At 43.2% G+C, this 11963-nt stretch overlaps 1 long non-coding RNA gene across 1 annotated transcript; it reads left to right on the plus strand.

The window, feature by feature from the left end:
* The first annotated feature begins 2781 nt into the window (after window positions 1–2781).
* On the plus strand, window positions 2782–10742 carry LOC135973182 (uncharacterized). The gene is made up of 3 exons (XR_010589887.1): window positions 2782–3401; window positions 8271–8421; window positions 10279–10742. It is a non-coding gene; the product is annotated as an uncharacterized LOC135973182 (long non-coding RNA).
* Window positions 10743–11963: the final 1221 nt, after the last annotated feature.

The raw sequence follows: 11963 nt of genomic DNA on the forward strand, positions 1-11963 counted from the left end.
TGCACCACTTAGTCCTACTTAAACCAGGGGTGATTTTACCCACTGGGCCAAATACCAGAATTCTTAATAAGATTTTATTCATTTCTTACTCAAGCAAAGCTCCCATTGAAATCATCAAGATTTTTCCTGCGTAATGGTTTGACCCAGGATAACGTCTTCTCTTTCTGCTGCACCATATGGGGCTAGTTTCAATAGCTCCCGAGCCCAGCTGCATTCTGGAGTTATGCAACATTTTCGTCTAGCAGTAGCATCATCTGGTTCTGTGGCTGGATTGCTGGCTGGCTTTTCTGGTAGCTGCACTGGCATGTTGCTGCTCAAATTACCTCCCAGTCATTATGATGTAATTGCCTGGGCATGGTTTAGATGAGGTTGCTCGTTAATAACACTTCAAACAAACCCCTGCCTCGCTCTAGACCCATGAAGAAAATGTTAGGAAAGCTGCAGAGTTGGACGAGGAAGGGAAACTATCATTGCCTTTTTTTATGCATCCTTCCATAACACTGGACTCAGCCCCAGAAGCAAGGGGGATTCTTCTTTGAAGATGATGCTGAATAGCTGTAGAAGAGAGAAATCTTTGAGGTACACTCATTTCTGGAAGCTGTTCTTCCATATCGACACTCTGCATTTTTCTGTGAAACTCAGGAGTGGATTTGTATAGGATTCATCTTCTTTATAACCTAGGTGTCTAACTTTGCACTTTGGATTTGGATAATTGGATAAGAAGCAGTGCAGTGTAGTCTGCTCTAATGTATAGTTTTTTTCTGAACTTCCTCCATCTCAATGTTTGTGTCTCTCTTACTCACAAAAGGCTGCTCAGGCTTCCTAGTGCATTGTGTGTTTAGGTCTCCAGTTGGGATCTACCCTTTCTTTGCTTCTTTTCTCAAACTTCTTTATAAGAAGTATTCTGCTTTTCCCAGATTCTCCCAATTTTACCCTAGAACCGATCCAGGGAAATCTAATAACTATATGTCTCAACATGCATCTGAAGAAGTGGGTTTTTTACCCAGAAAAGTTTATGCCCAAATAAATTTGTTAGTCTTTAAGGTGCCATTGGACTCCTTGTAGCTCATAATAGTTTATCTCAGTTATCCAAAGGTAAATCTAGAGTAACTTCTAATAACTCCATTGACTTCAGTGGGGTTATTCTGGATTTATGCTCGTGTAACTGAGAGCTGATCCAGCCATATACTGAGAAGAACGGTCCATTGGCTAGGGCTCTAGCCTGGAGTTTGAGTGTCTAGAATCCAATACACTGCTCTGCTACAGACTTTCTGTGTAACTTCAGCTAAGTCACATAGGGGCCAGATTTTTAAAGGTATTTAGGTGCCTAAAGTTGCATATAGCTGCCTCGTAGATTTCAGTGGGAGTTTGGTGCTTTTGAAAAGTAACATGTTTAAACCACTATTTAAGTACATCACCTGTGAATTTTAAAGTTTTCATACACCTCTACCCCAATATAACGCGACCCGATATAACACGAATTCGGATATAACGCGGTAAAGCAGCGCTCCGGGGGGGCGGGGCTGCGCACTCCGGTGGATCAAAGCAAGTTCGATATAACGCAGTTTCACCTATAACGTGGTACGATTTTTTGGCTCCCGAGGACAGCGTTATATCGGGGTAGAGGTGTATCTACCCCCTTCTCATGTGCCTCTGGTCCAAAACCTGAGGTCCTCACTCAATGGTAACTCAGTTCTTACTCAGGCATAACTCCTGTTGAAGTCTCAGAAGTCAAGACAGTATGAAATAAGTAAATATTTCAGGATTTGGATGATAGAAAATAGATTATATGAGCATAGAACTGTTTTCATTACACCTCAGCTGCTTTTTAAGGAAGTCAAAGAACAAAATGTATGCACAGGATTAAAATGAATAGTGCTCTGTAGTGCACCTGGTTATTTTAGAGCAAGTACAGCAAAGTCAGCAGTTGCTGCAGCCCAATTTTCTTAATTGTCACAGCCCTGTGGCATAAGACATGTGCCAGTTCAGTGGGCCTCCCACTCAGAGTCTCATAAATATAAATTGTGCTGGGAGGTCACCATGATTCTTGCATAAATCACTTTTATAAATCAGCCCAGTGCAAAATAATGAACAAAACAAAAAACCCACGAAAGTGCAGGAAATAATATGATGTGCGGAAAGGGCTGCACAGAGGGAAGTTCATGCTAGAGAACATCAATTTATGTCTGCTAAGTGTGACTAATCTGCAGGCCGCATGAGGCAATGCTGTTTACTTTCACAACCAAGCAGGTCATTAAAGTGTGGACTACTTGTACCTTTTATCCATCATTTGGCTGCATTGAAATGCGGTGCCCTAGATCAGTTCCCTGGTAGTGCTCTCAATGAAGCAAGTGCGTCATGCTTCTATGAGCTGTTTTGGTGGCTTTCTTTGTATCCCTAGTGTGCATAAGAGACAACAATGAAAACCATAGGAAATTTGGAGTTTTTCCACTGTCGAGCTAAGAACAGACAGGAAACCCATTTAACTGCTGTGCTGCTGTCACCCACACAGAAGTCAGCCCCTCCCACCAAACAGGGCACTTGCAGCAGATGAGTTTTCACTGCTAAACTCTTAATAAGGAGAGAGTGAGAGTGACAGCCCTCCCATGGCTGCAGAAAAGTGAACTCTTTAAAGAATCCCCAACAGTCTGAAAAGTTACTTTTCTCTGTTGTTTGGGTATTGATTTTTCTGGGTGCTGAGGACATTCATTACTAGCCTGTGAGCTCCTGCTTTGTCCTTTGTTGTCTCAAGAGGAAAGTTTTTAGTTGTGATTGTAAGGGGACTGTTGCCCCCTTACTAACATTCAGTGGGGTGTTTTGGTTGGCTAGCTCCCAGCACTAAAAGGGGAAGGGTCGATGGCAAATCAGGAGCCTGAGACTGACAGTCCCCAGGGGCAATGGGGAGAGGCCAATGCTCCAGATCAGCCTGATTGACAGGGCGGGCAGGCTAATCAGAGAGTCAGGAGGCCAGGGTGGGTCCCGTCCTCCGTGTGAACTGGAATGGCCTGAGTCAGACAGAGTGGGGCCGAGCTAAGGAGAGAGCAGGGGCCCGAGCTAAGCTGCTGGAAGCAGAGCTGCAGCCCCAAAGCCAGAGCACAGCCCAGAGAGAGCAGAGCTGTCCTGGGGGCAGAGCTGTAGCAACCAGAGCCAGAGGGACCAGACAAGCAGCCAGGAAGCAGGTCAGAGCTGGGAGCAGAGTCACAGAAGCAGCCTGCAGAGCAGACCTGTGCTGGGGGCAGAGCTGCAGCAACCAGAGCCAGAGAGGCCAGAGAAGCAGCCCAGGGAGCTGAAGGCAGAGGAGCAGCAGCAGCCGTGCTGAGGCAGAGTGGAGCTGGAGCCGGAGCTGGGGCAGTCCGGAGCCGGAGCTGGGGCAGTCCGGAGCCGTGTGCAGTCCGAGTGCGGTGAGCAGCTGGGGAGAGTGAGGGGGACCCTGGGCAGTGGGCCCAGCGCAGGGAGACACCTCAGCCAAGAGGCCCTGCAGGCCAGACTTGCAGGGGGATCATAACCCCGACTGGGCGGGGGCGACGCTGGGAAAAAGGGTCCTGCCACCTAGAGCCTGAGAGCGTGTGGCCACCGCCAGAGCAAGTGTCCAATCCACAGCGTCTCTGCAGCACGGCTAGGGCCTGAGAAGCAGGCCTGGGACCTACAAGGAACAGACTGAACTGCCCTGACGTTCCAGAGACACTGGTTGTAATGTTCCCTGCCACAGAGCAGGGTGATGTGTTTTCCTCTGACCTTTCCCATTTTTCCTTATTCTTTTTTAAAATTAATTGTTAATTAAACAACTTTAAATTGTATGAAATGATCAGTGGGTCAGGGAGGTGCCCAGTGCAGAGAGAGTACCCCGGAGTGGGGACACCCTAGCCCCTGTCCTGAGTGACCACCGCAGGGTTGGGGGTCGAGCTCCCCAGGAATCCTGGGCCCAGCCTTGTCGGGGTTTATGAGGATTCTGCCTGACAGGAAAGTGGAAGGGGAGTCCTCAAGGGCAGGGAGGCCTCTGGGTAAAGGAAGTGGGAGCGAGGACTCGGATCCTTTCGCTAGCCCTCTTCACCGGGGTAGTGCAGAAGCCAGGAAAGTTCCCCACAATAGCGGGACCATTCCCCCGCTTACATGATGAAGGCAGACAAGAAATGTCTTTGTTGCGGCTAGAGCGGACGAAGGGGTCAGAGCTCCTCTCCTTCTATTTCTTGTACTGAGGATTAATCTTCCTATGTGTGACAGAGAATCTGACCTGATTTCAGACCTGGGTCTCCCCTCATTCATTTATACCAGCAAGATTCCATTGAATTCAGCGGAGTGGAGTTAGGCCTGGTTTGCACTTGTGTGAGGAAGAGCAGAATCAGGCCAATCATTTCCTCTGTGTGCCTATGAGGAATCAGGGACTAACTACAAATGCAGGGGAGAAAGGGGCGATCCATTAATACAGTGTGGGATATTTATACTCACAGACTCCCCCTCCAGGGCTTGAAGATGTTTGAGAAAAGTGCCTGTTCTCTTAGTACTAGACCATGGCATTTCATTCCTCTGTAACCAAATGTTAGAGCTCACACAAGTTATTTAATTAGATCTCTAATGCTGTAGCTTCTTTTGTGGGGAGCAAGGAAGTATTTTAATTTTAAATCAAATTGCAGAAGTGGAGTAGATACCAAGGTAAAATGGTCTTGAATTTGCCAGTCAAGATTCAAGATGTGTTGTGTTTGTGTTGCTGAATAAAGCCAGCTTGGGATGGCTCTGGCACGACAATGCAGCAGAGACTATGAGGCTTCCTGACTGGAATGAGGTACCATTGTCAACCAAGGAGATTAAAACAAAATTAAAAGCAGATCATAAACCCCTGGGAAAAACCCCAAAGTGCCCACAAAGCAGCGCATCTTAGGGACCATCAGGAATGGAGTCGTGTTTGAACAGCACAAAGGGATCCTGGTCCATGATGTGGGCTTCTAGTCACTAATGATAAATAGATTAATTATCATTATTATTATTAATAATAATAAATACATATTGGAGTTGTTGACCTGATGACATCATTTCCCTAAGCAGCACATTGCGTTGGTGCTTCTAGGGGACAGCGGTGGAGGTGGGCAATGAATCTGGTTGGTACTTCTGCATGGGATGTATTATGGGGCAGCCTTTTAAAAACAGCCTCTAATTTTATTCCCATAATTTGGTTCCTATAATCAATTGAAGGTGCAATTACGGCAGGTGGAAAAGACACTGAGTGATCCTGGCCCCATTGAAATCACTGTTAAAATTCCCATTGAGTGCAGCACAGATAGGATTCCATCCCGCATTTACGGTACATGTATAACTACCTGATTCAGCCCTAAAATGAGGTAGTTAGGTATCAAAGTGCTGTCATTACCACCTTCATTTAATAACATTTTACTGATTAAGGGAATAATATTCTGGTTACAAATTTAGAAGCTGAAATGAGTTCTCTTAAATATTTGGCCCTAAATTTTGTCTAGCCCTAATGGCGAGCCAGGCTGTGTTTTAACACTCATTTATTTCTAGATCAAAATTCTGATTAGCATCTGCAGTCTAATTTGATGCAGCATAATTAATTAGCCAGTCGGTGTTTTAGCAGAGCCAAGAAGTGGATTTTGTCCAGCAATTTAGATGAGTTCAGTTTTACTATGAGAAAAGCAGACACTCTTTCTTGATGACTGGTATGAATGGTGCTTCTCACTGACACAAAATGAAATCAAAGCAACCTGAGTGGGCTGAATGAAAAGCAATTGGCATAGCTTGGAATATGAGATGGGCAGAAGCCATGTGGTCCAGGGAGTTACAATGCTGCAGTATCCGTTCTTTTTGATTACTAACATGTGAGTTCCTTCTGCCTTGTCAGAACATGTTTTTAGTGAGTTTTGTGTTGATGAAACGTTGGAGAAACTTATGACCTCTGTTTAATGTACAGAATAAGTACAACATATGGGAGCTGTCCATAGACACTGCCCCACCAAGTGACTCAACCCTAACTTGTAGGCACCACCTCTGGTGGAAAGGTTCTGTCTATGTGTAATACTGACAGACCCCGGTTGTTGTCAGGCAGGATTGGGCCAAAAGAAATCTGATGAGGTTCAACAAGGACAAGTGCAGAGTCCTGTACTTAGGACGGAAGAATCCCATGCACTGCTACAGACTAGGAACCGAGTGACTAGGCAGCAGTTCTACAGAAAAGGACCTAGGGGTCACAGTGGACGAGAAGCTGGATATGATTCAACAGTGTGCCCTTGTTGCCAAGAAGGCTAACGGCATTTTTGGCTGTATAAGTAGGAGCATTGCCAGCAGATCGAGGGACATGATCGTTCCCCTCTATTCAGCATTGGTGAGGCCTCATCTGGACTATTGTGTCCAGTTTTGGGCCCCACACTACAAGAAGGATGTGGAAAAATTGGAAAGAGTCCAGCAGAGGGCAACAAAAATGATTAGGGGGCTGGAGCACATGACTTATGAGAAGAGGCTGAAGGAACTGGGATTATTTAGTCTGCAGAAGAGAAGAATGAGGGGGGATTTGGTAGCTGCTTTCAGCTACCTGAAAGGGGGTTCCAAATAGGATGGATCTAGACTGTTCTCAGTGGTAGCAGATGACAGAACAAGGAGAAATGGTCTCAAGTTGCAGTGGGGGGAGGTTTAGGTTGGATATTACGAAAAACTTTTTCACTAGGAGGGTGGTGAAGCACTGGAATGGGTTACCTAGGGAGGTGGTGGAATCTCCTTCCTCAGAGGTTTTTAAGGTCAGGCTTGACAAAGCCCTGGCTGGGATGATTTAGTTGGGGATTAGGTCCTGCTTTGAGCAGGGGGTTGGACTAGATGACCTCCAGAGGTCCCTTCCCATCCTAATATTCTATGATTGAACCTGGGACCTCTGCAGCTAAATGCATGAGCCTCTACTGCATGAGCTAAAAGCCACATGGCGGCTAGCTAAGGCTGTAGCAGATGCATTAATCTCTCGCTAAGTGGTCTTGGTGCCACTAGATGAGACAGTACCACACCCAGGAGGTGTGTGGGTTACATATGCAGTCTTTGGCCTCTCTGCTGACACTGTCAACCAAGGTTCCAAGCACTGCCATTTGGGATAAAGCCACCTATCCACTACAAACTGATCCAATTCTACCAGCTCACTCATTATGCTTGGTAGCCATCAAACAATCAACAGATGCTAATGAGTTTGGTCCATTTCCGACCTAACTAGTGACCTAGCAGTGAAAGGATAAATATCCTTTTACCAATTAATTCCCTGAACCATTCAGCCTTTTGGTTCTAGTACCATTTTACCAAATGACTTCCTTTTTTCATCTCCAGGTATTTTCTAACTAAAGTGAGACAAAATATTGTCAATTTAAAAAAACAGTTGGCATTTTTGACATCTGAGTGTCTCTGATTCCTTGACCGATGGGTTAGTACCTTTTACCTGGTGTCTGGGGAAATGTAGTCCTGCACGATGGACTGAATATTGTGTACTTTAATTAGAAGAAAGCAAAATCATACCCATGGCGATCATAAAAAGCAATATAATTTTACCAAATTGATACCAGTTAGTACTGCCCCAAATCCTCCTACCTCTGCATGTATTGCAAAACATGATTAATTAGCTTCAAAACACGTTTTTGTTTGAATGGGAGGGAAGGTGGGTGGGTGACTGTAGAAGGGAAATGTACGGAGGGGACAAATAAATCTTAGAAACAGAGGAAAGGTAATGGAAAAGCAAAAAAGAAAAGAATGTACTAGATAAAAGGAGAGAAAATCAAAGGTATCAAAGCCTCTGAAGTTATTGCTCTTTTCCTTTTATAAATTCAGTATTGCTAAGGGATTTCATAATTTTACTATGTAGCCATCTCTTTCTCTTGGGATCTATGCCCTCTTACCTTCCCTTTGAGCCAGACACAACTCCTGCTCTGTATAGTTAATAGAAGCATATAAAGAAGGGAATAAGCAACAATGAGGGAAACTCAGTGGCAGCGGAACATAAAAACAGAAGGTAATAATGTCAGTGTGTGACAAGAAAGGATATTTTATCTAGTTCTTACCATAGAGGATTGGGCATCAGGATTGTGTTACTGGCTCTGCCACTGACTCCCTACTTGGCCTTGGACAAATCACTTAATCCACCTTATCCTTCAGGGCAAAAACTAACCACCATCTAAAACAGGTGCAGGATGGAGGTCATATGAATTATCCAACACTGGTCTCTATTGGAAATAGGATTCTTGACCAAAGTGGTCTATTTCTATATGACATCTTACCTCTTTTATGTTGCTGTGAAGGCCATCATCTTGTCTGACATCAGAGACTGAACTGGAGATATCCACAGCTAGAAGAATAAGTCTCCACAAGTAGTGGTGAAGAGCCAGGCACTCAAGATGACAGCAGTAAAAAGACTCCCATCCTCTATGGATCAGGTGGTCAGGGGGACAGGTAAAACACACCCCAATCAGCAAGTTCCTTACATTTATTCTATACTAGACCTCCCCCAGAGCCATTTTAATTTAGGGCCAGATTCTGCTATGCTTATTTACTCACTCAATAGAGTACTGTTCAGTGTGAGTAAGTGTAGCAGAATCTTCCCTTATTGAGTTATTTATTTTCATTAGTGGAGGGTCATTTAGTTTCTGAGTAATTGAGATACTGGGTCATATAATGGCACTTGCAAAACTATGAATTATGGACATTTCCTCCTGCAAAGCTTGTTGTATGAGAGTTTTCTGCTTCCTTTCCTTTATGAGAAACACCTATAAAAATGGAGTGAAGGGAGGGAAATAGTTTTAATACCAATATTACCCATAGGGATGTGGTCTTTAATTTGGTTTTCTTTGAGGTGCCTCAGAGTATTATGCACAATTACCTCATGTAACAAGATGTGTGGCTAAGCAAAAACAAATGCCATGGCAGCTCCTTGCCACAAAGTGAAAAGTAAGACACCTTTCCAAGGGGGAAAACCAATATCAATTCATTAAACGGCCCATCCAACAGAAATGAGTAGCAGACAGCTAAATGATCACAGCAGGCAGCAAGAACCACACGGAGTGCAACCCAGCTTGGCATATTATCTTAATAGCACAAAACCTCTGGACCAAGTTCAAGAGAGTCAAGTAGGAATTTAATTCTTGATATAATTTTAAAAATGTTGCTCTTTAGTGGTACATTGTATTACAAAAAGTGAACAATATTGAGCATACGTGCTGGATTGACAGTCCTGGAGACAAGTGCTCTCTTTGAGTGTCATCCTGAGAAGTGCTGGTTATGTTCTTCAAGGGGCTGAGCCCCTCCTAAGAGCTACTGCTCAACACTGAAATCAATAGGCACTGAGGGTGCTAACCACCTTGCAAGAGGTACTCAGCATCTCACGGGACTGGGCTTGTTATCCACAATGGAAGTACAGTAGTGATGCAAACTTCTCCATACCATTCTTCCATTGTGCCATTGCTCCCCACACCTGGAGGAACCATCTCTAGAGGAGAGTTTGGTCTCCATGGCCATTTAGTCCTTTGGCCACTCAGCTTTACTTAAATCAAGCAGCAATATAGACAGATGGGATCTGTACTCTCCACAAGTTGAGAATTAAAAAGGAGGGCAGCTATATACATCGGAGCATATTATTTGTTGATAAACAACCTTAGCAAATGTGGTATAGGTAACTGTGCAAATATGCCATAGGGGAGAAATTACGATTCTGTGTCCATCTATCTATCTGTAATACCCATCACTGTAGGGTTAAAAAGGTCTGACCAAAAGTTTCTTGAAGTCCACTGAAATGTTTCTATTGACTTCAGTAAGCTTTAGATCTAGCTCTAAATGCTTTTGCCCACATCTTTATCTGGTGTAAACTGGTATCGCTACAGTGATTTTTAAGAAACTGCACTAATTTATAGTATCTGAAGATCTGGCCTTTTAAAAATAACTTGGCAAGGTCCTCGTCTGGTGTAAATCAAGTGCTGACTTACACCAGCTCAGAATCTGGCCCCAAAAGCTGTTGTCCTGCTTAGCTGAGAAGAGCAATGCTGGGGTGCAATTTTGAGATCTTATAGAATAAGAGACTTAATTTAAAAAATAAAAGTAATCTAGACTGAAAACACATAAGAATCATGTCCTTTTAATCAAGGTATCTTTAATAATTAAAGATATAGCACTTAAATAAATATGCTTTTAAGTCTAAGCCTACAAACTCATTCCAAGTAAATAGCCAATTAAAAGCTGACAAACACGACTCTGTGACCAGTGTATTAATCAGAATTCTTCATACTGATTCTATACTGTTGTTCCAATTTTTTGCAGATGAGCAAACTGAAGCAAGAAGTGGTTACACGACTGTCTCAAGGTCAGCAAGTCAGGGGCAGCCTCAAGAACAAAACCGAAGTGTCCTGGCTCTCATTTCATTGCATTAACAAATAGAAAACAACGCCACATTTTGATTGCCTCATACTTAATCATTAGTATATGCCATACCACGAGAGTTAGCCACATTAATTCTGTCGAATATATAAAAAGTAAGAGCAAAAATAACTTTAACAAAAATGGAAGAAATAGGCATTTCTTGTTTTTTTTCCAAATGACTGAAATTTCTAATATACTGAACTGCTTAATGATTCACTGAACTCTGTTTGATTTGAAAGACAGAAAGTCTAAGAGATTTAAAGTACTGTTCTTTTTGAGCAGCAATTACTTGGCGATTTAATCAGCTATGCATTTACCAAAAAAAAAAAAAAAAGTAGAAGCTATTTTACGTAGGAGAACAAAATGACTCACTAAATGAACCTTCACCACAGGGAAAAAATCCATATTACCATCAAAGTAGTGAACGTGATTCAAAGAAATATGCAATGAGACTTGACAGTGAAGATTTGTGGGCTGGAAAGTCACCTAAGTTCATTCTGCAGCCTTCAGCCAAAGAAGATCTAATGCTTGATTGTACTGTCAGATATGAAGGTTGTATTGCAGTTGCTGGAGATATGGAGATGTGTGGAGCATGAGGATGCAGATCTGTATATTAACCTTTTTGTGTCTTGTCCACTTGTAATTCTAGTACCAGCTTTTAACTCAGAGTGTTGGAATTTACCAATAACAACAGCTTCTGCTGTAGTTGCTAGTTGTGATAAAATTACATTGGCTGCTAAGTCTCATGGTTGGGGAAGAAATCTGACCCACAGTAAAGCTGGGTAAATAAAGAAAAAGTGCATCAAATACCTACAGCTATTATATTGTAAATCTTTTATATTGGCACATCTGCTTACAACACATTAGGGCACAGATCACTGTTAAGGTTTCCATGAGAGTTGTGTCACTTGACCTACAGAAGTAATTGCTAGCAACTACTTATTTCAGACACTAAAGAACAACTTCACACACTTTCCCAGTAGGCGATGCAACTGTTTGCTGGACAGCAAAGGTATACCAGAGATCAGGAATCCCGGATTGTATCTGGCAGAAGAGTGTGGCTTAGGGGTTAGAGATAGGATAATGAAAGTATATTCATTGTGGAAGGTGGTGTGATTGAAGGTGGTATGGCTGAATAGCTATGATTTGGATCTACCATGTGAGAGTCCTAGCTTCTATTCCTGACTCTACCTGCAGTTACCATTCCTCCACCTTCTCTTCCACCCCCAGGCACCTTGAGGAAGTGTATTGCATCACATGTACAGCACTATACATAGCATCACACTAAAGTGATGGAAGAAGTGTTCTTTAGTACGCCCTCCATTTTGTTACGCAATGTGGTCATATAGCCTAAAGTAATCATATTTGGGGAAAATGTATGAATGGCCAGATGGACAATATAGACATCATCCTTCTACCTCATGATCCAGAAATTTGCTGGAGGAAGGCTGGGAAAAACCTAAAACGGGACATATGACGTTTACATTTGTGTTGGCTTCAAAATTTATTTTGAATTGGTGAACATAGGGCACTGTCCATAGACAGACAGACATAGATTATGCTAATTTTAAGATTATGCTTTGAAA

The sequence above is a fragment of the Chrysemys picta genome, chromosome 8 (assembly GCF_011386835.1).
Source record: "Chrysemys picta bellii isolate R12L10 chromosome 8, ASM1138683v2, whole genome shotgun sequence".
NCBI classification, from domain to species: Eukaryota; Metazoa; Chordata; order Testudines; family Emydidae; genus Chrysemys; species Chrysemys picta.